This window comes from Callospermophilus lateralis, chromosome 2 (assembly GCF_048772815.1).
Source record: "Callospermophilus lateralis isolate mCalLat2 chromosome 2, mCalLat2.hap1, whole genome shotgun sequence".
NCBI classification, from domain to species: Eukaryota; Metazoa; Chordata; class Mammalia; order Rodentia; family Sciuridae; genus Callospermophilus; species Callospermophilus lateralis.
The window spans coordinates 56600490-56628006 of record NC_135306.1 but is presented as its reverse complement, the minus strand read 5'-3'; positions in this window follow the sequence as shown (position 1 = coordinate 56628006).

Here is a 27517-nt window from a genome sequence, read left to right as displayed (position 1 = left end):
GACCTATTTGACCCCAACTCAGAGGCAGGGTTTGTTTGTATACTTCATCTAATTATCTTTATGTTTCTGTAACATTCCAATCTGGCTCTTGAGAATGTAAATTTTTCATAACCTTTTTTGAGATTTGGGGATTGTTTACCCTACTCATTTACAGTAGATTCTTTTTTTTAGTTTTAGTAATTTTCTCATGTATAAGAGCAGATGAGTACTCAGCCAGACCTGAGGGACTAAATATACCTGTAGATCTTTTTGTGAAGCTTCTTCATTTTCAGCACTCCTGCCGAAAGCTATTGTTCTGTAAAACTCCAATCTTTATTTCTTCAACTCTGCAAGACCACCAGCACTGTTTGATGCTCCCCTCCACCTTGAAGGATGGCCTGGAGACTCTCCATTCAGGTGCTGGTGTTTACATAAGCTAAACTAGTTAGTTAGCTTCCATCAGAAATCATTGATGAGGTCTGCCTATATTCTGTGGTTCAAAATAATTTCTTTGATATGTTTTGGTCTGCATTCTATTCATTTACAACAAAATGGGGAATCTGACCCATGTTATTTTATTACAGCTTAAAGCAGAGTTATTAAACATAGGGATACATACATATACATACACAAACACACATGTCTACAGAAAATATTTTTATATTTTCGTGTCCAAATTTGTGAACATGCATAGACATGAGTTTCTGAAATATAATAAACCGTAGGATTTTATTTTTGCAAAAATATGTGGATAGTTGAATAAATTTAAGTAAGACTTGAAAAAAAGGAAATGAACATATTTTATAGCCAGAATGATTTATCTCTTGAAGAATACTTGGTAAATGGTTTTTAGATAATTGGAAATTCTGAAATTTTATTTCTTGCTTTATGACAATGTAATTTTAACCCTTTTGATACTAACTTTCTAAAGCCCCTGTTTTATGCATAGAATTTCTTTTCTAACAAAATATGGCATAAGTTTTTTACATTAACAATAGTATAAATAGATATTGTGGTTGATTTTTATGAACAGGAAAAAATTTGTTTTGCAAATAGTTATAAGCTTACCCTTATTATACAAAGTTTACTTTGAAAATGTAATGGAGTAATATTAATTTCCTCAATAAGAAAATAAAGATTATATATCCACTAGTAAACACTACTTTTGGATTCAGTAATTATCTTGCCAAAACCTGAAATTTTATCACAGATATATCATTAGCTTTCTATGTAAAATATATGCACATATACCTTATAGCAAAAACAAAAGAAAATTGTCCTAATTGTCTCTTCATGTTTCAAATAGGACTTATTGTGTTAGGAAATATATTTATTTTTTTAACTTGAGTTTTCTATTTTCTGGTCACATAGGCAAGCGATTTCCTATGTGGTATATCCTAAAGATATTTAACACCATTTCCACATTTTGGGCAATTTTGAAATGCACTATGAATGATGCTGATGTTATTGAATCATAAAATTAGATTTCCTTTGCCCTAAAGAAGAATAATTCCATGTGATACTAAATTTTCATTCAGTAAATATGACTATAGTGTTCATTCTGTCAGAACAGAAATCTGGGGAAGCAGATTCCAAATTTATTTTGTAAGAAACTATTTTAAGGACTCTCTATAAGTATGAGTCCATGAAAACATTGCAAAACATAATGAGTTTTCCCAAATTAACTGAAATAACCAGCAGCTAATGGGATCTTAGTAAATGATTTTTTAATTTAAAATTTAAATATCACCATAATAGTGAACTCTAGCTAAAACGTTTTGTGAAAGCTATCGTGAGAGATTTGTATAATAATAACTAAAAAAAAAAAAAACAGTCAAAATGGACTGCATTCTTCTGTTGTAACAAATAATCCTCAAAATCTTTGTAGTGCAGGGTGAAGGTTTGTTGCTTTCTCCTAAAGACTTCATTAACTTGTCAAGAAATAAAGTGCAAGAGATACAGAATGCTAAATAAATAATTATTGGAATGCAAGGTCCACAAATGTCAAATAAGTAAATAATTATTGAAAACCTAATGTTTTCAAAGTAAGATGCCATGTGGTTTTACAGTAGAATGCTGGTGTAATATTTAAGTGTGTTTTAATTTGAAATATATTTCATCCATGCTTAAGAGGTGTATTTCTAAAGAATTCAGAAAAAAATGTGTTGAGAATATTATTATTTAAAAAGATATATTACACAATCTTCCTGAGACAAAATTTATGATATTAATGGAAACCTATAAAAGCTGAACAATATTTCAAAGTGTTTTGTCTGTATTTTTCATAAAAGGGAAAGAAATCTTAAAAAGTGAGTACTTATACACACAAAATAACCCTAGTGTATGTTTTTTGTGGTATCCAAAATAATCAGGAGAAGGAAACATAGAGGTAAGGATATCTCTCCTGGGAGTGTAATATGTTATTTGCAGGAAAAAGTGATGTAAGCTTGGAAATATTTCCAGAGTTGTTCCATGATAAATGAGATAATATCACATTTATCCAATGAAGACACAACAAGTACTATTCACTAAGCCAAAAATCAAATGCTTGTTTCTCAGACTTTACGGCAAGGAGGATAAATACTTCTGTCACAACATAAATTATTTCTATATGTTTCAATGATGTATTCTTTGTCTTTTGCCTATCAGATATGTTTTCTTTTCTTTTTAAAATATTTTTTGCTATGTCCACTAGTTATTCCTATTTTTTTTTTTAATTCAGAGATTCAAAAAGTAAAATATTTGAATATTTAGAAAATGATTTTTTGGGAAAATAAGTGTGTCTTATTTATTTCTTTATAGCTAATGGAATGAAAAATAATTCTTGCTATACTTTAAGGTATTTCATCTGCAACTTGATAAGGAGGTGGTTACATCTTTAATTTCATGCAAAAAAGATCCTATTTAGACATTTCTAAGCCATTTCTTCTTCCATGTCTTCAGTTCTTTATTCATAAATGCTTTGTTCTTTATCTGCCTCAAGTTTCTACCACAGAAAATGATCCACCTGTTCTGGAATGTTGTGAATATAAAATGTGATAGTTATACCAGCCGTCAGTGGTTAAGAACTCTAAACATCAAAGATGTTTTCCATGAGCAAGAAACTTAAGCCCTTAAAATTAGCCCTTTGTTCAACATTCTGTAAGCTGCTGAATTGTGAAAGCTGTAAAGATAGAATCAGGGTAAATTCTACTAGTGAGAAATAGGACCTTACATAGAGCATGCTATAATTGGCTAGTGACACATCCATATCCCAATTGTCCCAAGGCACTGAGGAAGATTGTAGAAATGCCAAAGAAAGTACCCAGAAACAACATGGAAGGTATATATGATTTGTTGTGAAAGCTCATGAGAGGTCAGTGGTGGTAGACTAAACAAAGGGCACTCTTGTCCCTCACTGTCCTTTGCCAAGCAGCACCTCCATACCCCATGATGGTTTTTACAGTGGTGGTCAGTTGGACAAATGACATGTATTCTTTCCTCAGTGCCTTTAGTTTCTATGCCTATCCTCTCTCACAGAAGGGATTTATGTGTTATACTGTAAAAGAGTGACAACATTAGCATTAGTTAGCTTGCTTAATTTGCTCAGATGACCAGCATCCCAAGGTCCAATTTTCTCAGTGTACGTGAAAGAAAGTAGTTTTCTACAGATAACATTAACTTGCCCTGGCTCTCATTGTACATAAGAGAAAGTTATTGTCCTTAAAGATAACATTGCATCAGGTCTGCACTCTCATTATTTAGTTAACTTGGCTAAGTTTTGAGCAGCAGGGGGCAGAGTACTGTCCTCCCACCTATTCTTTAGAGGATGATAAAACCCAACACCCATATGCCTAAATGCCCTTACACATCTTATCATGTACTACAACCAAATTGCATAACAGACATACAGAGAGCAACGGAATGTAATAAACCCTGTTATAAGAGCATACAATATTTACCTAAGTAGCAGAGGGAGATTATGACCAAGCAGAAACATGACAATACTGAATTTATTTACAGCAATAACATGGATTTGACACTTACATAGAGCCTGGAACACATCATCACCATATACAACATTATGTTTTACTGAGAGTACCTTCCTTTGCTGTAGTTAGTGTATCTAGCACAATTCTACTTCTAAGTTCCACCTTTCACAAGCAGAGGCCAGTTGTGAGTATAATTTAAGGAAACAACTATGTGTTTAGCTAAAGTATCAACCTGGAACTCAATGATAATGCCCACAGCTTGTGGAGAAAAGGTAACAAGTGGATAAATTCATCAGGCAGTTCATGTTATTCTATGCCTTCCTTTTACCAAGACCCAATTAGCAGCAACTGTAGACAAGTGTGAAGTATGCAGGCTTGTATATAAGGTCTTTTCTGAGAGCACCAGTCAATCTAGTTATAAGGCAGGTATTGATACCTTGGAATGCCTTATGCCTGTAACCACTCTTGAGAGGAAGACTAGTTATTATATATGCTGTTCAACTTTGCCATCCGAAGCTGCTAGTATATCTATGAGCACAATACCTAACTGACATTGATTTATAGAGTCCAAGCCATAGTTAGAGAGGGTAGACAGGTATTACTGCCATTGTTTCTCTTCAGAGGGGAGCTTTCCTTCCCATTTCCACCTGTGTTGCACTTATTTACCCCAAGACATTGAACCCCAGCAAAATTTAGCTGTAGTAATTTGTCCATATACCAAATGGAAAACATGATATTTTGTACCCTTATAAGAAGACAAATTTACATTCAAGTTCATAGTGCTATTGTCTGCTGTGTCCATGAGTCTGGTTTAACATACAGTTCCATAAAGACAAAGTGACGAGTTGCAGATGTTATATCTCCTTTGACATCTGGAGGAGAAAAGAGGCACTTTAGCATATCACCTTTATGCCCATTCTGCAAATAGATTAAGGATGAAAGATAACATGTGTTAGCATAGGTAAAATCTAACTCTTCAAAAGTAAACTCTTCTAAGTAAAGATAGTACTGGCCTGTGGCCCATCTCCAGGTTCACAATAGCATATTTCTTGTCCCATAGTCCCTGAAACTTTTGCAAAGAACAGTACGATGATGAGGAGATTGAGGTTGTTAGAGATAATAAGGAAATACACATTCCCTACAGAAATCAAAAGTCTTATTTTAGTCCCTTTGTCTGTGGACCTAGGGACCAATACCATTGAGTCCCTATTTGCCATTCCAATCACCAGCAGTCTGTATAGATCCCCTCTGACAGGTCCTATGGCAGTGGAAAGAGCAAATTACCTTGTGTTCTCATCCATGGAGTGCACGTGTCTTCATTTGAATCCAGGTGGTGATGTCTTATGTGTCAGGAAAAGCACTGTGACGTGCTACAGTTATGTTCATTGATGATCCTGATGAACATCCATTGTTGCTTAGTCTACACTGTCAAAAATCAATCTTCCATGTTTAATTGCTGTTTTAGTATTTGAGCTGCCATTTGTTCATGCAATTAATGCTGCTGCAGCTACATTATAAGGTAAATGGGCATTTACCTTATAATGAACATCTACCTTATAATGTAAATTACTAAATTCTCAACCTATTTCTACATCATTGGCCAGTAAAGTGTGTTCTGTTGGCATTTTCTACATCTGTAGGGATGTCACACACAGTGTTAACCAATTGAAAGCTCTGCATGGCGGCTCTCTATATTGCCCATCTTCAAGCATGTGCCTGCATCAGTCTAGTTTGTGTGTCCACACATATTATGGCAAATATGCAGCCTTTTGATAGAGACAAATGATGAAGTCAACCTACCAGTGTTGTACAGGTTGCCTTTTTTGAGCTGTCCACCCCATCACATGAGGCATTGGCCAAAGTTGCCTCTTGAAACACAGAAGAAGAGACACACACAAATAAAATGTTATTATATGAGACACCCCACATTTTGCTATGTGCAATAAAGCTTTCTTTTTGTTGTGACCTATTTTTCTAAACAGCCAAGCAGCCACATCTTTAGATGGCATATCTTCCAACCATCTAGCTTAAGTTAAACTGTCTCCTTCCCGATTGCCTGCTAAAGAATAATGGCTATATACTGCCACATGTTAAACTCTCAATTCCAAATGTAGCAGTCATTTCCAAATGCTATTCCATGTTTGTACCCTTCAATAGCTGTTACCAAGGTTCAGATGATAAAGCTGAATAGTGTGTAATGTAGCATAGCCTTTCCTTCAGGGGTGGCTACAGACAACCTAAGCTCTGGCAATTGGAAGAGTTAATAGTTCATTCTTTCAGAGATGTACCACCAGTGTTTGTGCTGCCTCCTCTAGGTGGGGAAAAGACTCAGACTTTAAAATCATATAATTAATGTAACTAAACATATATACTGTGTCAGATTTTGTGCACCAGGAAAGTGCTGCCACCACCATCCCATGACATGGGATTGGGCTGTGAAAGTATTCTGAGGAGGAATGTGGAAAGTCCATTGTTGCTCTTCCAACATGAAAGCCAATTGCTCCTGGCATTCCTTGTGGGATCCTTGTGTTTCTGTTGCCCTCTTTTTCTTCTACCTTTCCACAGGTTCTCTGTATCCCTCACTTCCTAATGGTTTTAGTTTCCCCATGCCAGCTACAGCCTGGCTCTTTGAGAAGAGGAGGGCCCACTAAAGGACAGATGATTAGCAGCAGAGACATCATATTTCCTCAGAGCCCTTTCGGGAATGGTGTCCTTCAGTCCTGCTATGTATATTTCATTACCAGGAGTGAAGTCTGCTGCATAATGACCTGCTTCATCCCTCACTCTCTTAGAATACCTTGCAGATCTCCCAAGGATTTTCCATGGACTGCCACCTCAGAGGTTCAATGGGTAACACCCTCATATCAGGCCAAGTGCTTTTACAGGCAGCTATGAGTCAGGACATTAAGGAGATAATATAATCCTCATTAACAGTTGAACATACATGTTGCCACAGAATATGTGGTGTGGTGACTGAGGCAACTTTACTCATTTCACTACTTGATTTTAATATGCCTTCAGCACTGGTGTCCCCAAATCCCAACAGCCATTCTGCTGCATTTTACCTGGCTTCCTGCCTAAATTTGTATCCAAGCCCTACCAATTCAGCTGCAGTATAATCTTTCATTGATACATGCATGTACTTGTCAGGAGGGTCCAGATTCTTAAAATTCGCTCCCACTGGAAGTGGCTGCTACTTCTTTCCTTCTGATTTATGAACAGTCAGGCCCCTGGCACTGGCATCTCAATTGGCTCTTCCCAGTCTTCATCCTCTCTGTTTGGTTCACAGGATCTCACCTATGGGTGTCCAGGAGCTTTGAGTAACTACCATCCTTACTGTAGTTCTTGGTAAATGTGTTTAGCAAACTTTAATTTAGCAAAGCAGCAGACTAGAGTTTCCAAATTTTTATCATCACTCCTCACATAAGAAAGTAATTTCTCAGTACTCCCTGCTAGAGTTGAACTTTCTTCACTATTCAGCTCTAACTCCTCCTGTCATTGCTTAGCATGGATTTGGGCTTAGAGCTCTGTTCCCATTGCTCCTGCGTTGTAATTAGGAGCTGCTGCTATCTTATGTAGCTTTTTCTTATTCCTTAGAAAAAGTTGCTTAATCATGATCAAAAGTATTTACTCTGAACCTTGAGGGCACCACCCTCATCCATGATAGCTGTCACTCATGCCCATATAGAAATGAAAGGCCAACCCAGGGGTTCATATTCAAATGCATGCACACACACACAATTTCCCTTTTTCAACTGTGTGCCATAGTTTCCACATGCACAAGAGTTTCTTTGGCCTCCTCCCTGGCTTACCAGTTGTATCATTCCTCCTCTAGTTGTGCTAGATTAATGGAGTATGTTACAAAGAGATCAAAGAAAATTCCAGAGACAACATGGGAGACTAATGATTTATTGAAGGAGAGCTTACAAAAGATCAGTGGCTAATCCAAGAAGAATTCAGTAGCCAAAGGTTAAACCAGTAGCACCTTCATTTTTCATGATGATGTGCTAAGCAGCACCTCCCCTCCTTATTGGTGTTTTGCCTAGTGGACAAGTGACACAACATATACTTTCCACAGTGTCCTTAGTTCTCTACCAGTCCCCATTCAGAGAGGAGTGTTTTTTTTTTTTTGTTTGTTTGTTTGTGTTTTTTTTTAATGTTAGGTGGCAGAATCAGTGACATAATCAGCATTAGCTTACTTTGTTTGCTTGTATGACCAGCAACCCAAGGAGCAACTGTTCTGGTATACATGAAAGAAAATAGCTTTCTACAGATAACACTATCTTTTTTCTTTACAAACATAAAAGAAAGCCATTGCCCTTCAAGATAGTGTATGTCTGGACTTTCTGGCCCAGATTTGTGCCTTTAACTTAGCCAGGTTTGGAGAAAGAGATTGGGAGCTTTCCCACACATGACGTTTTAGTGTCCTCCTTTTTTAGTTATGGTTGAGACAAATAACAAAGTATTTGCAATTTGAATTGTTATGGTGAATATGGGAAGATTGTATTTCTAAGAGTAAGAAACCGAGTTCAGTCATTATTTTTATCTGAAAATAAAATCAGTCCATCTCAATATGGAAGTCCTTAACTTACAGAAATGATCTCCTAAGTTGCCCAACAGGAGAAAAATTATTCAGGATTTTTTATTACAAGACTAGGCAATGGATTTAAAGTCTATGATCTATATTCATGTGTCCAAGGAATCCCAGATCATGCATTCCTGTAACTTGAAGAATACATTCTCTGAGAAATTAATTCAGATGTTCTATTTCAGGATTACCTACTGCTTTAGCTTCACTGTCCTAATTATATAAACATTTGAATTTACTAGTTCATTGTTAAAAATAAAATACTAAATAAATGAATTAAATAAGATGTCACAGATAACAGATTTTAGAATCGCAATAATACTTTTCTTAGCACTCCACTTCATCCAAAAAGTTCAATGCTTATTATTTTGTACTAAGCATTTCCAGAAACTTTTTTTCCTCAAATACCCCAAATTTACATGCAGTTATAATGGAAGTTGCTGGGTTTGCAAATGTGACCCAACATATCCAGCCATAGAACTTGAACTTTATAAGGTCTTTGCCCTCAAAAAAATCCAATATTGACTTTTCCTCAACAAATCTGAAGTTTATCTATACTTAGTACACAATAATGTAGAATCAGATCCAAAGGAGACAAATGTAAAACAAATTTAAAAGTGAGACAGGAAACTTTTTGACTGTCCTTAGCTCATAATTGAAATCTGACCTAATCATTACTGTTTGGTTCTGTGAGACATGGTCTTTCTTAAAGCAAATGAAATATTTGGGTTTAGACCAAAACTCCTGGTATCTATTACTTGTGACAAAAAGAGTTATAGTTAAAAATGTTCCTTCACATGCTCAATAAGTTAATAAACAATTACAAAATTCAATCATCAAAATTATAATTGGAGTCAAACTGAGAAATGAATTCCAATAGTGATATAAATAGACAAAAATCACACTTTGTAATTAATGAATGAATCAATTCAGGGCTACATATTTCATTTGTTTATCACACATAATTTTTTAAATATAATAAATTACTTGGAACATTCTTACTTTTAATAGTATTGCTCTATTTCCTCTTCTAATCATAATAGAGATTCTAGTAGTAGAGTTGCCCTCCTGCTGTTAAAAAATTTTAAAAAACGGTGAAAATAATGTAAGAACCAATTTGAGACAATGAATAGCATGTAGCAAATAACTTTAATCTCTGCTATAACAAGATGACTACAATTGCTAGAGTTTCATCTGGAATCATTTTCTAGAATGTGAGGCTGAGAGATGAACTCAATGAGAGAAGATAGTTTTGTTGCATTTCCAAAACAAAAGTGGATGTTAAAAGAAGCCAAGGCATCTGGAATTAATACTGCATAGTAATGAAATAAATTGTGTTACACAGAAAAAAATATTTCTAGAAATGAACTTGAATTACACATAAATTGGTTACTTAGTACTACATTGTTCATAGCAAAAAAAAAAAAAAAAAAATGTGCATAGATGTGGAAATTTTTTAAGAGGTCAACAAAGAGAAATGTCCAAAGAGATTTAAACTTAATTATTTTCAGTGCTCAGAAAGACCTGAAAGAATATGCTTTCCACCACATACTTAGTATTCATTCTAAGGTATAGGTTACTCTAGAACTACCTTAAGAAAACCTTAGAAAAAAGTTATGAAGGGATCAATGTGATCTTCATGTTACTTTACTACTGCTTAAAATATACTTTTGCTCTTTAAAATAATATGAAAAAATCTAGAAACTAATAATGAAAAATTATTAGTGCCTGCTATAGTTTGTATATGAGGTTTTCCCCAAACCTCCTGTGGTAATGCAGAAATGTATGGAGGTGAAATGTTGGCCTGTGAGATCTGTAACATAATTAAGACATCCTAATTTGAATGGACTTTCAACTGATGGTAATTGTAGGCAGGTGGAGCATGGCTAGAGGAGATGGGTCATAGAAGGAGTGTGCTGGAAGAGGTTCATTTTCTCTGTAGCCCCTTTCTCTTTCTCTCTATGCTTGCTGACAACAATGAAAGGAACAGTGCTTCTCTACCACAGCTTTCTGCCATGATAGCCTATCTCTCCTTGGGCCCAGGACAATGGAGTTGTCCCACCATGGTCTAAACCTCTGAAGCTGTGAGCTAAAATAGACTTTTACTCATCTAAAAGTTTTCATTGGATATTTTGGTCACAGTAATGAAAAACTAACACAGAAATTAGCAATTAGAAGTGGGGTCATTGCTATGACTAAGGTGACCCATGTGGTTCAGAAGGCTTTGGAGATGTTTTGATGCAGAAATTTGGAAACAAGTTGGAGATACAGGCTGGAGAAGCTTTAGAATTTTGTAAGTTGAGCTTAATGGGTGATTCTGGGGGAATCCTAGAAGACCAGATTGCTAAAAGAGTGGCTAATGAAATTTCAGGAGGATATGCAGAGTCTATTGGAAATCAGAGTAGAGGCCATTCATGTTATATTCTGGCGAATAACTTGGTTGCGTTTTGTCCATTTGCTGAGACTTTGTGGGAAGCTGAATTTAAAAGTGATTGAATAATAAATCTGGTGGAGGAAATTTCAAGGAGCACTGTATACAAGCAATGCCATGGAATTATAGCCCACTTATAGCCAGGTTTTACTATGATAATCAGGAGGAGAAAGCAGAGCTGAAGGATTTTAAAAACTAGCAGTTTGGACAGAAAAGTTCTTGTAAAACTGGGGCCAAGAAAATCATAATTGTTAATAGGAAGAGACCATATCCATTTGAAGAGATTCTTCATACTCTGAACAGAGACAGTAGGAAAGATGTTTCAAGGGCATCTCAGACATTTGAAAGACCACACCAACTGCAGGCTCAAGTATTTTTTGTTTGTTTGTTTGTTTGTTTGTTTGTTTTTAATTTCTTTGAGAAGGAAACCCTGCTGTAGGGATGTATAGAAGTTGTTCACCATACTCAACTGCCTAGATACTTTGAGGCTGCTGCAATTGTGATCACAGTGGGCTTAGCTACTGTTCAAGCTGGCCACAGACCTATCCTCATCCATGTTATGCTGGTTCTGCAGGAATGCAAGATGCTGGCATTAAGAGGTCATGGATGCTTCCACCATTTCAGCGGAAGACCCAGGTAAAGTGTAGCAGGGTCAGAATTCCTGTGGGATGCATGAAATCATATAGGTGAAGCCAAAGATAGAATAGAGATCCTTGAAACTAAGAGATGCCAGAAGTTTGGACTGTCTGCTAAGGAAAGTTGTTAGAAGATGAGAGTCAGGCTAAAAGATGTGCTGCAATCAGCAAATTCAGAGGTCAATACTGCTCAAGTACTTTGGAAAGCACATTTTGACACCATATATCTTAGATGTAGTATGTGGAATTACAGAGTCTGTTTGCCCAACTGGGATTTAGACTTGTTTTGGCCCCATCCCTTCTTTCTAGGTCCCTATTTCTCCCTATTGAAATGGAAATATTTACTCTATGTCACCATATATTGGATATGTAACTTACTTAGATTTTTATAGGGACTCACGACCAAGAGTTTGTGAGTCACAAACTCACAACTCAAGAGTTTCTCTTGAATCTCCAATGAGACTTTGGAATTCTACTCTTGGACATGAACCAAATGCATTTTGCATTGCAAGATGGACATGAGTTTGGGGAAGCCAGGGACAGAACTGTGGGGAGCCATTTTTGCACGTGATTGGGTACCTCCCTGATTGGTTGTGAGGCATTCTGGCCAAACTGTGTCAGAGCTAATCCCCACCCTTTCCAGGTGCGAGAGACTGTCCGTGTGGGGGTGTGACTGACCATTGACCCTGAGACCGATCACTGACCCTGACCTTGGAATACTGGCCCCCTCGACCTTCATTGGATGGAATTTTCCCCTGAATTTCTTGTTCCCCAATAAAAGGTCACTCCCTGGTGTGCTCTCTCTCTCTCTCTCTCCTGCTAGTCCTGAGTAAGCCTTGCTGCCCCACCAGGTGGATGGTTCGAGGTGAGAGCTAGAGGGAGGGCCGTCTTGGACTTCGTCAAAGAAAAAGGTAATTGAATCTTGTGTGTTTATTTCGATCTCACTAGTTAACTTCTATGCTACAAACCTCTTGAATGAAACCAGCATGCTGGTCGCGTGGTGGACAGAATATTATGGTTTGAATATGAGAAATCTCCCCAAAGCTCCTGTTTTAATGCAGAAATGTTCAGAGGTGAAATGATTGTATTGTGAAAGCTGTAACCAAGTCATTCTCTCCTAATTTGAATGGAATTGTTACTGCTGTTTACTGGTGAGAGTCCTTGCTTCCCCGAATGCTAAAGTATAACACCAGAGAAGCACACCTAGGCAAGTGAAGAGTGGAAGGCTTTATTAATGGACAGCAGAAAAGACTTATCCATGGAGGAAGAAGGGGACCTAAAAGGCAGAATCCATGGAAGGGGAGGTCTTCCCTTTTTTATAGCTATGGTCTTCTTTTAGTTTTTCCATGTTCATCTCCTTTGTTTCCCTTTATCTTGCAGTGACAGAATGCAGGTGGGAAGGCTAAAAGGTGGGAGAGAGGTGGGCTGGAGGACTAATCTGAGCCAGAAGGGCCTGGGGTGGTTTTTGATTACCACTTCCCTGTTTGCTGGGAGCTGCTTCTTTAACAGTTCCTTAGGAGGGGTTCTGGGCCTTGGGGACATTAACATTTCAATTTCCCCAAGTGCTGTTCTGATTTCCTGGACTCCATTCTTGATAATGGTCTCCATTTTCTTTATCATACTCTATATTTTGATATTAGACCTGATTTACCTAACTACACTAAATACCTACCTTTAAATCTGGTTTCAGAATGACTGACTGGGAAGTAACTGTAAGCAGGAGGGGCATGGATGGACAAGGTGGCCTGTGCCTTTGTAGGTTTCCTCTTCCGTACAATCTCTTCTCCAGTCTCTGTCTCTCTCTCTCTCTCTCTCTCTCTCTCTCTCTCTCTCTCTCTCCTTCTTGGACACCATGAGTAGAGCTGCTTTCTTCTAATAATCCCTTCCACTGTGATGTTTTGCTACAACTTGTGCCCAGACCAACTGAGTTGACCCATCATGGACTCTCTGAAACCATGAGCCAAAATGAACTTTTCCTCCTTTAAATTGTTCTTGTTGGGTATTTTGTTTACTTAAGTGAAAAACTGTCTAACACAGTGTCCATCATGTAACAAAATATTACTAGATATGTTCCCTACCTGGGAGAAAAATTAGTCTACAAAAACAGAGAAAGAAAGGGCAAGGTGATGAGATGGCACATAAGAAATAAGAATAGCTAGCAAAAATATTCTCAAAGAGTTGAAGAAGCCATGAACATAATATAAAAAGAAATGAAATCTGTAAAGTAGCATTAAAATAAGCACCCCTAAAATCTCTAAAAAGAAGAAGCAAAATAGAACTTTAAAAGAAAAATCTGAAAGTTAAATGCACAAAGAAATTTTTGTGATACATTCACAAAGAAATGTATCAATAAATCTTGGTGAGAATGGTGAAACAACCAGAATTAACATACTCTTGTTGAGACTATAACAAAAAATGTTTTGGTTTAAGTATCAAAAATAATTTAGAACATTTCTTATGAAATCAAGTACATATAATTCATTAGCCAGTAATTCCTTTTTAAGGCATTTATTCAAAATAAACAATAGAATAAGTTTAGAAATGACTTTTACAAGAATGGTCATAGTAGCTTAATTTCTAACAATTAGAAACTAGGAATATTTCAGGTGGCCATTAAGAAAAATATATTATAATGGGACCTAATAATAACTTGGAATAGTAGTCAGCAATAATAAAATATTAGTAATTTTATATGTAATAACTTAGATCAATACCTAAAATATTAAGCTGTAAGAGGATTCATACAAAATAGCTGATATTATATGATTGCATTATATAAGTAAAGAGCAAACTAAACTGTGCCTTAGTGGAAACACATTCAGAACAGCTGCTGTTTGTCTGGTGATGTGGGAGCATGTGTGAAGGGATGTAAGGAAATGTTTGAGTATCCTCAAACATACCATAATATTTCTTATTTTCATAGTATCTTGGGTTCCAAGTGCCATCATTGTACCTGGACAAGCAGGGCCCTGCCTCAGTTTTCATGCCTTAGCAGTATTCAAATTTTGAGGTAATCTTTTTAAAAATTAAGTTCTCCTAGGTGTCTGGACCCCCATGTAGCCAGTAGTACCATCTGGACAAGAAGACCCATGCCCCATTTTGCATCTGCATGAACTCTTGTCCCTGTTTCTCCTTTTTTGAAGTTCCTCACAACCCACGAACTACATGTAGGGCTGAAAAGATACGTAAAATGTTTTCTAGAATCATGCAATGTGGTCATCTTGTATCCCTGTGGACCTGCAGCCTAGTAAGTGGCTTGTCCAACTGTAAAGAGATGTATTTCTTTTATGAGATTACATGATATTCAGCAGTTGTAATATTTCTAACATGCAAATTTCCAGTGACTCCATTTTTTTTTTACATAATAAAGTGTCCTACAAAAAGTAAGAACTAGGTTCCATACAGCAACGGTAGCTGTCTGGTTACACAGGTGCCTACATTTGACAAAACTCAGTGAATGCATCTACAGATTCATGCACTTTTTAGAAATGTTGGCTTTATATAAAAAGAAAAAAAAAACCTAAAATATATTACGCTCTTGTTAATGTTGTTCCTGCTAATGCACTTAGGGTATATATACTGAAAACTGAAAATTCCTTAAAAATGCGTCAAAAATAAAGATAACTTTGAGAGTCTACTTAGGAGGATATTCTTGCTTTTAGGAGATGTAAGTTAATATGTTCAAGGTTGATGGTGCATCATAGCAGCAAATTACTCTTAATTCACTCTGGAAAGAAACTTCTAATTCTACTAGTATTATTCCTGTGAGTTACAGCTTATTTAAACAATTTAAAAATTTATTGTATATTTAAGTGGAATAAAAATGCAAGCCATAGACTACGAAATGATATTAACAATACACCTAAATGCAAGATGACTTTCATTTGGAATGTGTAAAGAACTCATATACAACAAGAATGATAAACCATACAAAATAATGACAATCAAATTTTTAAGTTTTTAAACAAATGACAGATAATTTATAAAGTATTTTCAAAGTCAATAACCACATAAAATTACATTAAGCATCATTAGTTACCAAAAAAATGAAAATTTAATGAGCTGCCAATAAACAGGACTATGTACCCACTAATGGCTAATATTTTTTAAATACCTAACAATTCCAAGTATTGGAGTGGATATTTAGTAACTATAACTCTCAGGCATTGTTGATTTTCTTTTTTGGAAAAAAGTTTTATGATGGCTTATAAAGTTAAACTTACACTTTTTAAAAAAAATGTAACCCACTAAGTCATCCATAGGTATTTACCCAAGAAAAATAAATTTTTGTTTGCTTTAGACCCAAATACAAATGATCAGAACAACTATATTCATATTAAACTGGGGAAAGCACAAACGTCCATCAACAGTTGAATGGGTAAACAGGTCATGGTATATTTATACGCTAGAATGAATCATGAATAAAAAATAACTCCTATTAATTCATAGAAATATATTTTTTGAATCTTCAACAAAAGATTTTGTGCTGGTATAGAAAGCTAGATACAAAAGAACTTATATGGTTTATCTCCATTTTTATCAAAACCTGAAAAAGTTAAAAGAAATCAATAATGGCAGAAAGCAGATCAGTGGATGTGCAGACTGCTGGAATATAGAATTGACTTCATGGTGGTGTGATAAAACTCTTTGTATGTATGAACATGTTCTACAGATTGATTGGACCTGTGGCTACCTGAGGGTATACACTTGCAAAAGTTTATCAAGTTGCAGAGGAAAACTGATGTATTTTATTTTATGTCAATGAAGTAGATATAAAAGTTTAAAAGTGCTAAATATTGAGATATAGATAAGAAATTGATGAAGCATACTTAGGTCACATAAAGACAGTCATGGAAGCTCAAATATTATAAACTACATCTGTTGTTTAGATTTGTAGTTTCTTGACAAGGGACTAAAAAGATGTCTAAGTTAAGCTTTGCAGTTATGAATTCCCTGCTGGATGCACAAGACTCATCACCATTCACAGGCCTCATTCTGGGGCTTAATCTTACTCATCAAATGTGATCATCTTTCCATCACTTGACATTAGTGCAAAGCTGCAGAGGAAACCTTTGTGAAAAGTGGATACATTTCCCCGTTAATGCAATGATGCAGCTGATACTCATGGATAATATGATAAAGAAAGCAGATTACTTTTTTTTTCATTGTACTTTGAGGCTTTCTCATAATCTGGTCAGAGATTCTGCTAGTAATGAAAAACCTCTGGCAACAAAATTTACAGAAGGAGTATTTACATTTCCAGTTAACTAGCCTAAGAGCATTTAGATAAAATTAATTTCCATCACTGTGCATGCCGGAGCATTTATCCTCCTTAAATGAAAGTGAAAATGTGTCAAGGTCTATTGGAAATTTGCTTTGTAGGGCTAGAAAAGCCAATGTAGAAAAGATAATGAGTCATATTAGAAATGAAAACTGGATAGCTAAGGATTTGCTAGAACTTGGGTTGGGAGGTGAGAAAGAGATGTATTTATTAGAATTTTTATTATTTTATTTGCTATCTTTTTATGACATAAAGAAATAAGATGTAGAAATATTATTAGATATTTCTGGAATTTTTGACATATGTATTTTATTATTATATTTTCACTTAACAAAATTAGTCAGTTTCAAAACACATTATGACACTCTATGGTATCTTTAAAAGTAACTTTTATTGCTCAACAATTCTTTTTTATATAGCAACTGATACTTGTATTATTGTTTCTCCTTTCTAATCCCTCAAAGCAATTTCACTTATTTCCTATATATTTTTTTTTCTTCAAAATGATGATTCCCTCTCGGTGTCTCAAAGTGAGATAGCTACAGGCTGCTTTCACAGCAGCAGCTACCTTTGGTCTGCTTGGTTGAGCAGCAGAGATTGGAATTGAAAGCAGCTATCTTCGTTTTCCTTTTTGATACTCTGTCTACAACTGCTGTCTTATCAGAATGTAATCATCACTTTCTCTGTCCTCACACATACACCTTCTCCATTCTTTGACATCACTACCATATTTCAGACAGTGTAACAATGAAGGTAATAGTAAAACTTATAAACCAAATATTGAGATCAATAGGATGCAAAATGTATTCTAAAAAGAAAAAAGACTTGAATATTCAAAAAAGAAAAAAAATCTTATTTGCTGTCTTGAAAATTTTCATTCCTAGGTAGATAACTGGTTCTCATTACTTTATATTATTATCTGTCTCCTGGTGGGGAAAGGGATGCATGGAAGCAGGTAAAGAATCCAGTTGAATAATGTAGCTCAATCACTGAGGACAATACAACCCAAAGCAACACATTTAATTGACTTTTAATAGATTTGGAAGATTTTCTTTGAATAGCATGGTATTTTGAAAGATAGGTAGGTATTATCACAGTTGCTTCAAAGGAAGGAAATCTTATTTTCCTTATATATTGCATATTACAAGAGCCTAATTTGAAATAATTATGTATTTACTAAGCAAATATGAACAAGCAAACCATGTGATGTGGATATACAGTGACTGTGAACACCATTAGGGAATGCATCTGGATGCCACTACAAAAGGTTTTGGATGTATATTTTCTTTTCAGTGGGAAAATCCATCTCAAGCTGGACAGAAGAAAAAACACAAGTTGCTCCTTCGCTTCATCATAAGAATAATGCACAGTGAAGAAAACAACTACCATAAAGTGCACACACAAAGTGCTTAGTTTATCCACACCAGTTCTGTCTGGTGGACATAGAGCAAAACCAACAAAAAGAACTCATTTCCTAACAATAGATTAATGTAAGATGATATTCTATAGAACCTAACAGAGAGGAAAAACGTAAATTCTACTTAACTCTTCAATTCAAACCACAGAGGCAGAGGTTACATCTGTTGCAAGAAAGCATCCTTTCAGGAGCCTTACAAGATAGAGCAGAGTCTCAATAATGCAGAAAGAAGAGGAATCCAAACCCTATGGAACAATTGCTGCTACCTTACTTAAATATCTAGAAATGTGCATGATTGGTTCTTTTGTGAATATGAGCTGAATCTTATTTCAGTAAAATGTTATTAAATGTGTTTCTCTCATTTTTCTGACAGCTTTCTCTTTCTGCCAGGTGCTACTCTGTCTTCTCGATGAAATCATGAACAAGACAGGTGAAATTCTTTTCTCCAAGGAGATTGTTCTTACTAATAATACTAAAGGAGTAAAGAGACTGAGTTCCTCTCATCTGGATGGTTTTAGCTGGGCTTCTGCTCTAAAGCTGTGACCTTCTTTTCCTGAGAGCCTATAGTAGGAAAGAATTTGTGGAATCCTGGAGATATAATTTTTTTTTAAAAGCTTCTTGTCATTTTTCGACCCAGGACTCTTTCTCAATGTTAAATTAATGCATTCCATTTTAAATGTTATCAGCAAGAAATTAATGTCCTCAGTCTTGCCTCTGAAAAGGCAGAAACCTAACATAATTGAGCTTCTGGCACCATGTTTAAAACCTACTTTTTGCTATAAAAACAATAAAGCCAATTTATTAGCAAACATACACATCCAAAGACCTCCTCATTGTCACAGGGAGATACTGGAAGGTAAGGGAGAGAGATGGACTAATTCTTCCTCATGGTCCTTAGAAGGAACAAGTGGTGTGGATAAACTAAACATCTTGTGCACTCAGTCATCATTGTTTCCTCCTCTGTACATTACTCTTACTATGAAGTGAAGGAGGAATTTCTGTTCTGTTTCCTTAAGGTCTCAGCTGGAAGTAACTTTTCCCCACTCAAAATAAAATACACAACAAGAACTTTTTGTTTTAAGATCTAGATACACTCCTTGTTAGTGTTTCTTTCGGTTTTCCTTCTAACATCTTTATCTCAGATTTCTACTCCAGAATTGAGATAAAAAATTGTCTGTCGTTTAAGCCTCCTAGTTTGTGATAGTTTGTCACCACAGCAAGCAAACTATTGCAACTAAATGTGATTTTGTGACGAATAAATGAGTATAATAGTATGGGAAGTATACATCCAATAGTTTTGTTTGTGAAGTTATGAACAAGATGCTTGGCCTGATTTACCTATGTTAGTCTTTGTTGAGGACTTTTTAATGGATGAATCTGTGAATAAAAATTAAGCAATGGTTTTTCAGAGGGAAAGAATAATCATTATTATTTTAAAATACAAGAAAGACCTAGGTGAAACATGTTAAACTTATGTTAGGCAATTACAAGTTCCTCATAGATTCTCTATTTACAGGGTAATTTGTTTCTCAAATTTTGAAAATTTTAGCTATGTGTTAATGATGATCTCACTTGTGTTTTAAAACAATTATTTCAGCTATGTGTTTAAATGTCTTTAAATTTTTTGCATTAATGTTGGTAAATTGAATAATCAAAATACTGTCCATAAAAATATTCAGAGTTTGAGAGAAGACATATTAACACAGAAAATTCAAACCTCAAGATTGACTTCAAAGTGTTCTAATGGTAAAGAACCAAATGTATTTCTCTTAGTCTTTACTTATGTTCTTCAAACTAGATTATTACATTCAAGGCATTTTCTATTGCCCTGCAATTAACATGACTTAAAAAAAAACAACTGTAGGGCTAGGGATATAGCTCAGTTGATAGAGTGCTTGCCTCACATGCATAAATGCACAAGGCCCCGGGTTCAATCCTTAGCACCACACACACACACACACACACACACACACACACACACACAAATGTAGAAATGAATTAATTCTGACTTGCTCAAATAATAAGTTACAGGTATATTTGAGTTATATTAAAGAAGAATGTCACAACATCAGAAAAGTGACCTTAAACATGAAAACAATGGTAAATATTTTCAAAACAATATTTGGCAAAACTGGAATAAAAATAAGGAAAAAGAAGGCACAGATTTTGCTTAATATCTGGAAGAAAATACTTAACCTCACCTTGCATAAATCTGATGAAGTACTTTGGCCTCTGTGGGAAAAGAATTTATTAGTCATAATTTTATCAGTCAATGGTCCTTGGCTCCTCTTACCTCTTTCACTATAACTCTTAGCTGATGACAATCATAGAAAGGTAATTAAAATCATTCTGACCTTTGGGCTTCAGAAAAGAAGAAAACAAAGTAGAAAGAGAAAAGCTTTGACATAATTATGTTAAGTTCAATTAAACAAGCTTTCACTGAATAACCTATTAGAATATATATAGTGAAAGAATCACTTTCAGTAAGCATATAAGGAAGTTAAATGAAAACATAATTAATTTTTTATTTTGCAAAGGGTGAGACATCTGCACATTGTTTTAAAAAGGGGTGCATTTAAATCAACTTATTTGATTTATAAACCGAATGTGTTCAGAAAGAGTATATTAAAGTTGAATAGAGTGCACAAAAGAATTACTTGATATTTAAGTACAAGCAATATAACAATTCATTTGCTATGGTCAGTGAAACAGGGCATAGTGCGCAATATGTAAAATTACAAACTTCCTGGTTAGAAGTAATACACTCATATCATGCTGCTTTGGAAAATAAGACTTTGTTCATTCCTGGAAGCAAATTAAAATCAATAATAAGGCGAACATTCATCAGGCAACACTAACAGTAAACTCCACAATAGTGAAAAAATGATTCAAAGCAAGATTGAACCATAATAACATTGATAACATTGATGGCATGTTTCATGGTAACTTATATTACTGAAAAATTTTTATTTATATTTTATTTATGTTTAAAATTAAAAATGGAATGCAAAAGAGTTATATATTTTGTCTATATTCTGTTGACTACATTGGAACACTGATATAACATACTAAATGATGTGCTATATAATGTAATATCTCACAGATTTATTAATTATTTATAAAATCAAATTCCAATGTGAGACTATTTTGTTAACTATCATTTACTCTTTACTAAATATGAAACAAAATATAGTTGACTTCCATCCCATTCAAAAATAGAATTTTGATATGTTTTAAATATTTTAAGTGGTTTTATTACTCTACAGAATTATGATATTTGATGCTTATTTTACTGCTATAAGCAGATGCATGGACCATATTGTGCAATTGGCTCTAAAGTTCTCAATAAATTGGTTATAGCTTCAGAGATTAATATTTATTTTCCTTCCAGAGATTCCTGGTGCTATATTGTTTTATTATCATAGTATTCCAACAGCAGATCAATGTCATGCACTTCATCATCTGCATCTACTTCTAGGCTTGCTGAAAAAAGAGAAAGACCTTTAATCTTCAACTTTTAAAATATATAAATTATTATTTAGACATATGTATCACAGAACACATAAAGAGTCTTCTCACTTTGGGGATTAATTTTGCATTTTATTATAATTTTGTGTTAATGATATTTATCTATTAATTTATTAATATACCTATTTAATTTTTATTGAATTTATGGCAGATAGATCTATAGAACATTTTGAGGTATGGATAACTTAAAATGGTAGATAGGCTGGGTGTGGTGGTGCACGTCTGTAATCCCAGCCACTCCAGAGGCTGAGGAAGAAGGATCAAAAGTTCAAAGCCAGCCTCAGCAAAAGTGAGGTGCTAAACAACTCAATAAGACTCTAATAAAAATGGGGCTGGGGATTTGGATCAATGGCCGAGTGTCCCTGAGTTCAATCCTTGGTACCCTCCCCCCCAAAAAAAATAAAAACTGGTATATAGGCTAATTAATTATTATTATTATAATTATTTAAATTTTCAAGTAATATACTTCAAAGAAATAACTCCAAAATAAATATTTGAATCACTTTTAGTTGTTTCTTAGAGTCATGTATTAAAATGAAAGCAAGGAGGGCTTATTTTCAGAGTTTGGAATCAAATATTACCACAATAATTATTGCATAGTTTGAAAATGATGTTGATTACTAATGTCATATAGACCACAGAAATAAAATGTTTTTATTTTGAAAGAAAGAATGTCTTAAAGAGACTATGACTGAATGTATTCACTTTCATTGGATATCAATGTGAAAATACAATTTTATGATTTTAAAAATCATATTATATTTTCTTAATTACTATAGTGTATTCCTACAAAGTTCAGCATTCTAAATAATACATCCAGGTCCAAATTCAAAAGGTGAATGTTTAAATCCTGTGATACTGCAAGGTACAGAGGTATACAGTTCTAAATTACTCTATAACCATGTAACCTTATCTTATTGCTTAGAAGAAACTTAAAAAAAATATTCATGTCTGTTTGGCCTTGTATCTGTGTTTTAACTCAGCGAAATTGGTTATTGAATAAGAATTAAACTTTGTTTTTGAGTCTCTGGAAATCCAAGTAAAGTTCATGACAACATAATTGCTGTGGGTATTAGGAATGCATTATTCATTGCAAAAGATAAGTATTAGGTCATGAGTTTTCCTTTCCTCAGTATTGTTTTGTCAGAATTGTTCCAAAAAATACACCAGAGCCTATGATGTTTAAACACTTTTTATTTCTGTATCCAGAGAGGAATTCCCTATCAGAATATTCAAGCTTTTAATTATTTAAATAAGTCACCCCATTCTCTCTCAGCTTAATGAATCAGGCTTTACTTAATGAAATTTGCTGCCACAGCTTGGATCTCTCAAAGAGCCTTGTGATAAAAGCTTGGACCCAGCATGGTATTTTGGGAAGGTGGTGGAAACCTAAAGAACTAGAGCCTAGTGGGAAGTCTTGAGGTCATTGAGAGCATGGATTTCAAAGGGGATTGTAAATCCCTGTCCCCTCCTGCCTTTTACTTTCCATGATGTAAACAGTTTTTCTTTGTTACATGCTTGCGACAGGTGCAAAAGCAACAGGGAAAACTGATCATGGACAGGAATCTTCAAAACTAAAATTCAAGGTATAGCTTTGCTCTTTATAAGTTTATTTTCTCAGGCATATTGTTATAGTAATAGATAGCTGACTAACATGTCTGTCAATATTGAAGTGTCACTTGCCAATGTGAGCACTCTTTCTAGCTGTATAGTTTATGAACTGTACCTCTTCAGAGGATAACATTTAATTAGACTATGATGGGGGTGGCACCCACTGTAGTTTTTTAGTGCAGAGGCCTTATATTTTCCATGTGAATCTACTTAATGTTATGATGATAGCCACTAAATTTGAAGTAAAAATTCAGAGTGAAATGTTGCTACCACTTTTATTATGAGACAAGAACAAAAATTTAGGGGAAAAAAAAGAGGGAATTGAAGATAAAATAAAACTTGAACTAAATTCTAGAAAATGGCATGGAGAAAAGAGATCTCTGGTTAATTTCATTTATGGTCATGTTAAAACAATGAGAAACTCAACATAAATGAAAGAAGGGGAAAGCAACCAATTTGAAAGAGTTCCCCAACCTCAGTGCAGACAGGACTCAAATAAAGTGGAAGGCAGAACCCTCTAAATTGTGGTATGAGAAGTAGAAAGACATTATAACACCACAAGAAACATGGTCTTCCCAAAATGGAGGCAGATGGCTTTGCTGAGATCAAGGAAGTTGCCCTTTGAATTCTGGAGGATGGTAGGAAATATGGTGAATATCACCCCAATAGTTATAGAGAGATTTCTTTGATTAAAAGGCAATGACTATTGCTTACTTTTTAACCAGGCTTTTAGTTTTGAGAGTACTCTGTATATTCTAAATACTAATCCCTAAGAGATATGTGGTTTATAAACTCTTTCTCTCATTCTATGGTTTGTTTTATACTCAGCTTTTGATACATTTTTTAATTCTAATTTTCAAGTCTAATTTGTTTATTTTATTTATTTATTTTTGCCTGATTATTTATTCTCATATGCACAAACCACTGCTAAATCCAATGTCATAAAGAATTACCCTATGATTTCTTCTTAGGGTTTTGTAGTTTTAGATCTTAATTTGGGACTTTAATCCATTTGGGGTTGATTTTTGTCTCTAATATTAAATTAAGATTGAATGTCATTATTTTCATGTGGATATTCAGTCTTCTTTGCACCATTTGTTGAAAAGACTGTCCTCTTCCTATTGAATGGTCTTAACCCTCTTGTCAAAAATTATTTGACTGCACATGTGAGGGCTTATTTTTAGTTTTTCTTTTTTTTTTCCTTTCACTTTTTCAATTGATCTACCTGTCTGTCTTTATAGCAGGACTACACTATTATGATTACTGTAACTTGGTTGTAAGTTTAGAAATCAGGAAGTATGAGTCCTCCAGCTTTGTTCTTTCCCAAGATTGTTTTGGTTGTTTGGGATTTCCTGAGTGTCTATATAAATTTTATAAAGAGTTTTTCTATATCTGTAAAATAAATATCTGTTTGGTTATTATAGGTATTGCATTGAATTGATAAATTGCTTTGGATACTATGAATATCTTAACAATATTATGTCTTCCATCCTAAGAACATGTAATGTGTTTTTACTATTTATATTTTCTTTTATTTCTTTCAACAATGTGTTATAGTTTTTTTTTACAAGTTTTCACCTCAATAGTGAAATTAATTTCCATGTATATCTAAAAGGGTTGACTTTGTATCTTGCTATTTTATCAAGAAATGAATGAGTAAGCAAAATGTAAGATGTATGTATATTGCATATATACATCTTATATATACTATTGTGTATTTTGTATTATGTGTATAGGTGTGTATGTATATAATATTGTTCACCCTTAAGGATGACAATTCTGATATATACTGCAACATGGATTTACTGTGGTGAAATTCAGTGAAATAAGCTAGTCATACAATGATAAATAATAGTTTCACATACATGAGGTAGTGAGAGTGAACAAAATCATAGAGACAGAAAAAAAAATAGTGGTTTACAGGGACTGGAGCAGGTGAGGGTAATATTGATTCACTATGTAATAAGTGTGGAGTTTCAGTTTTGTAAGATAAAGATAACTATGGAGAATGTTGATGGTAATCAGTCATACACTATTATGACTATTTAATACCTGTGTTACTCAGGGTTATCTAAAAGAAAAGAAGCTATGAGTGTGTATAATTACAGAGTGGGTTTAATATATTGGCTTAGAATTTCAGAAACATAATAATACCAGAATGGCTATCTGCAGTCTGCAGAGTTAAGGAACCAGTAGATAGCTGTTTAATCTAAGAGTCTTGAAGCCTTAGAATAAGAGGGACCAATGATGTAGTCACTGTTCCAGGCTAAAGATCTGGAATTTCCCTGGAGAGCTCACTTTTTCAGGTTTGCATTCAAAGACGGAAGAAGCTAGAGTCTGACTGATGTTTGTGGCCAATGGCAGTGGCTAAAATACATACCCACGCTCATGAGCATATTCAGTTTCCTCTTCTATTTTTGGTTCCATATAAGCCCCCAGCCTATTGGAAGGCATTGCCCACATTTAGGGCATGTCTTCTCCCCTCACTTTGCTCACTTACCTGCCAATCCCCTCTGGAACACTCCTCACAGACACACCCAAAATTGTGCTTTACCTATTTTCAAGGCATTTCTCACTCCAATCAAATTGTAAACCAAGTATAACCATCACAATAACACTAATTTGAATACACTTAAAGGATTTTAAAGATAAATTTCATGTTATGTGTATTTTACTAAAACAAAAATAATTAAGTATAATGAAATAAAAAGTAAGTAATTAAACATGAAACAGGTTAGAATATAATGTATAGACCTCAGATCACACTTGGAAAAACCAACTGGAAAGAAAAAACTTAATTTGAGATTATCAGGGAAACTTGCAAAATATTGACTGTGTTTTTGACAATTCAAAAAAAATCCTGATATTTTGTAAAATTGTGGTATTTCAGGGTTGTTTTATTAAAACAAAAACAAAACAAAACAAACAAACAAAAAACGTAAAACCCTAAGTATTTAGGCATAAAATTTTATGCTACCTGGAATTTGCTTTAAATCAGTGCAAGAAGGGTAGATAAATAAGTTTATAAGTGAAATGAGAATGGCCATGTGTTGATAATGATGTATGTGTGAGTATCCATTATACCCTTCTCTATACTTTTTACCTGTTTGAAATTTTCTACAATACAATTTTGTGGCTGAATAATACTCATAGTTTATATGTACCACATTTTTTTTATCCATTCATCAGCTGATGGACACTTGGTTTTATTCCACATCTTAGTTATTGGGCATAGTGCTACAATAAACATAGGAGTGCAGCTATCTCTTCAACAAGCTGATTTCATTTCCTTTTGCATAAATACAGAGAAGTAGAATTATTCAGCCTTAAAAAACCAAAAAATTTCTTTAATTTGTGGCAAAATGGATGGAACTACAGGATATTGTATTATGTTAGGTAAGCCAGATACAAAGAGAAACACTGTATGTTCTCATTCACAGTGGAGGTTAAAAAAGTGTATAACAAAGAATAAGAGAGTGGAAATTGATTGGTAGAGGTTAGGAAGAGCAGTGGTAAAGGAAACAGAAGGAGGGTGTGGACAATGGGTGTCCAATAAAGTCAGGAGGGTGTTATAGTTTAGTATGAGATATCCCCAAAATCTCATGTGTGAAACAATGCAATACAGCTTAAAGGTGAAATGATTGGGTTATGAAAGCCTTAACTTAATCAGTAAATTAATACCTTGATACAGATTAAATGAGTGATAACTGTAGGCAGATAGTGGGTAACTGGAGGAGGTGCGTCCCAGAGGGCATGCCTTTGGGGTATATATTTTGTGAGCTTTGGTTCATTGTGTGATATCCTGAGCCAATGTTCTCCACAACACTCTTCTGTCATGATGTTATGCCTCACCTTGAGCCCCAAGAAATGGAGTTGGTCATCTGTGAATTGAGACCTCTGAAACCACGAGCCCCAAAATAATCTTTTCCTTGTCTAATTGTTCTCATCAGGACTTTTGGTCACTGCAACATTAATTTCTATAATTTCTTTTTGAAGACTGCGAACACAAAGAAACTACAAGGAAATGAAAATTTGAGTTACCTAATTTGATCATTATACATTGCATATATTTATCA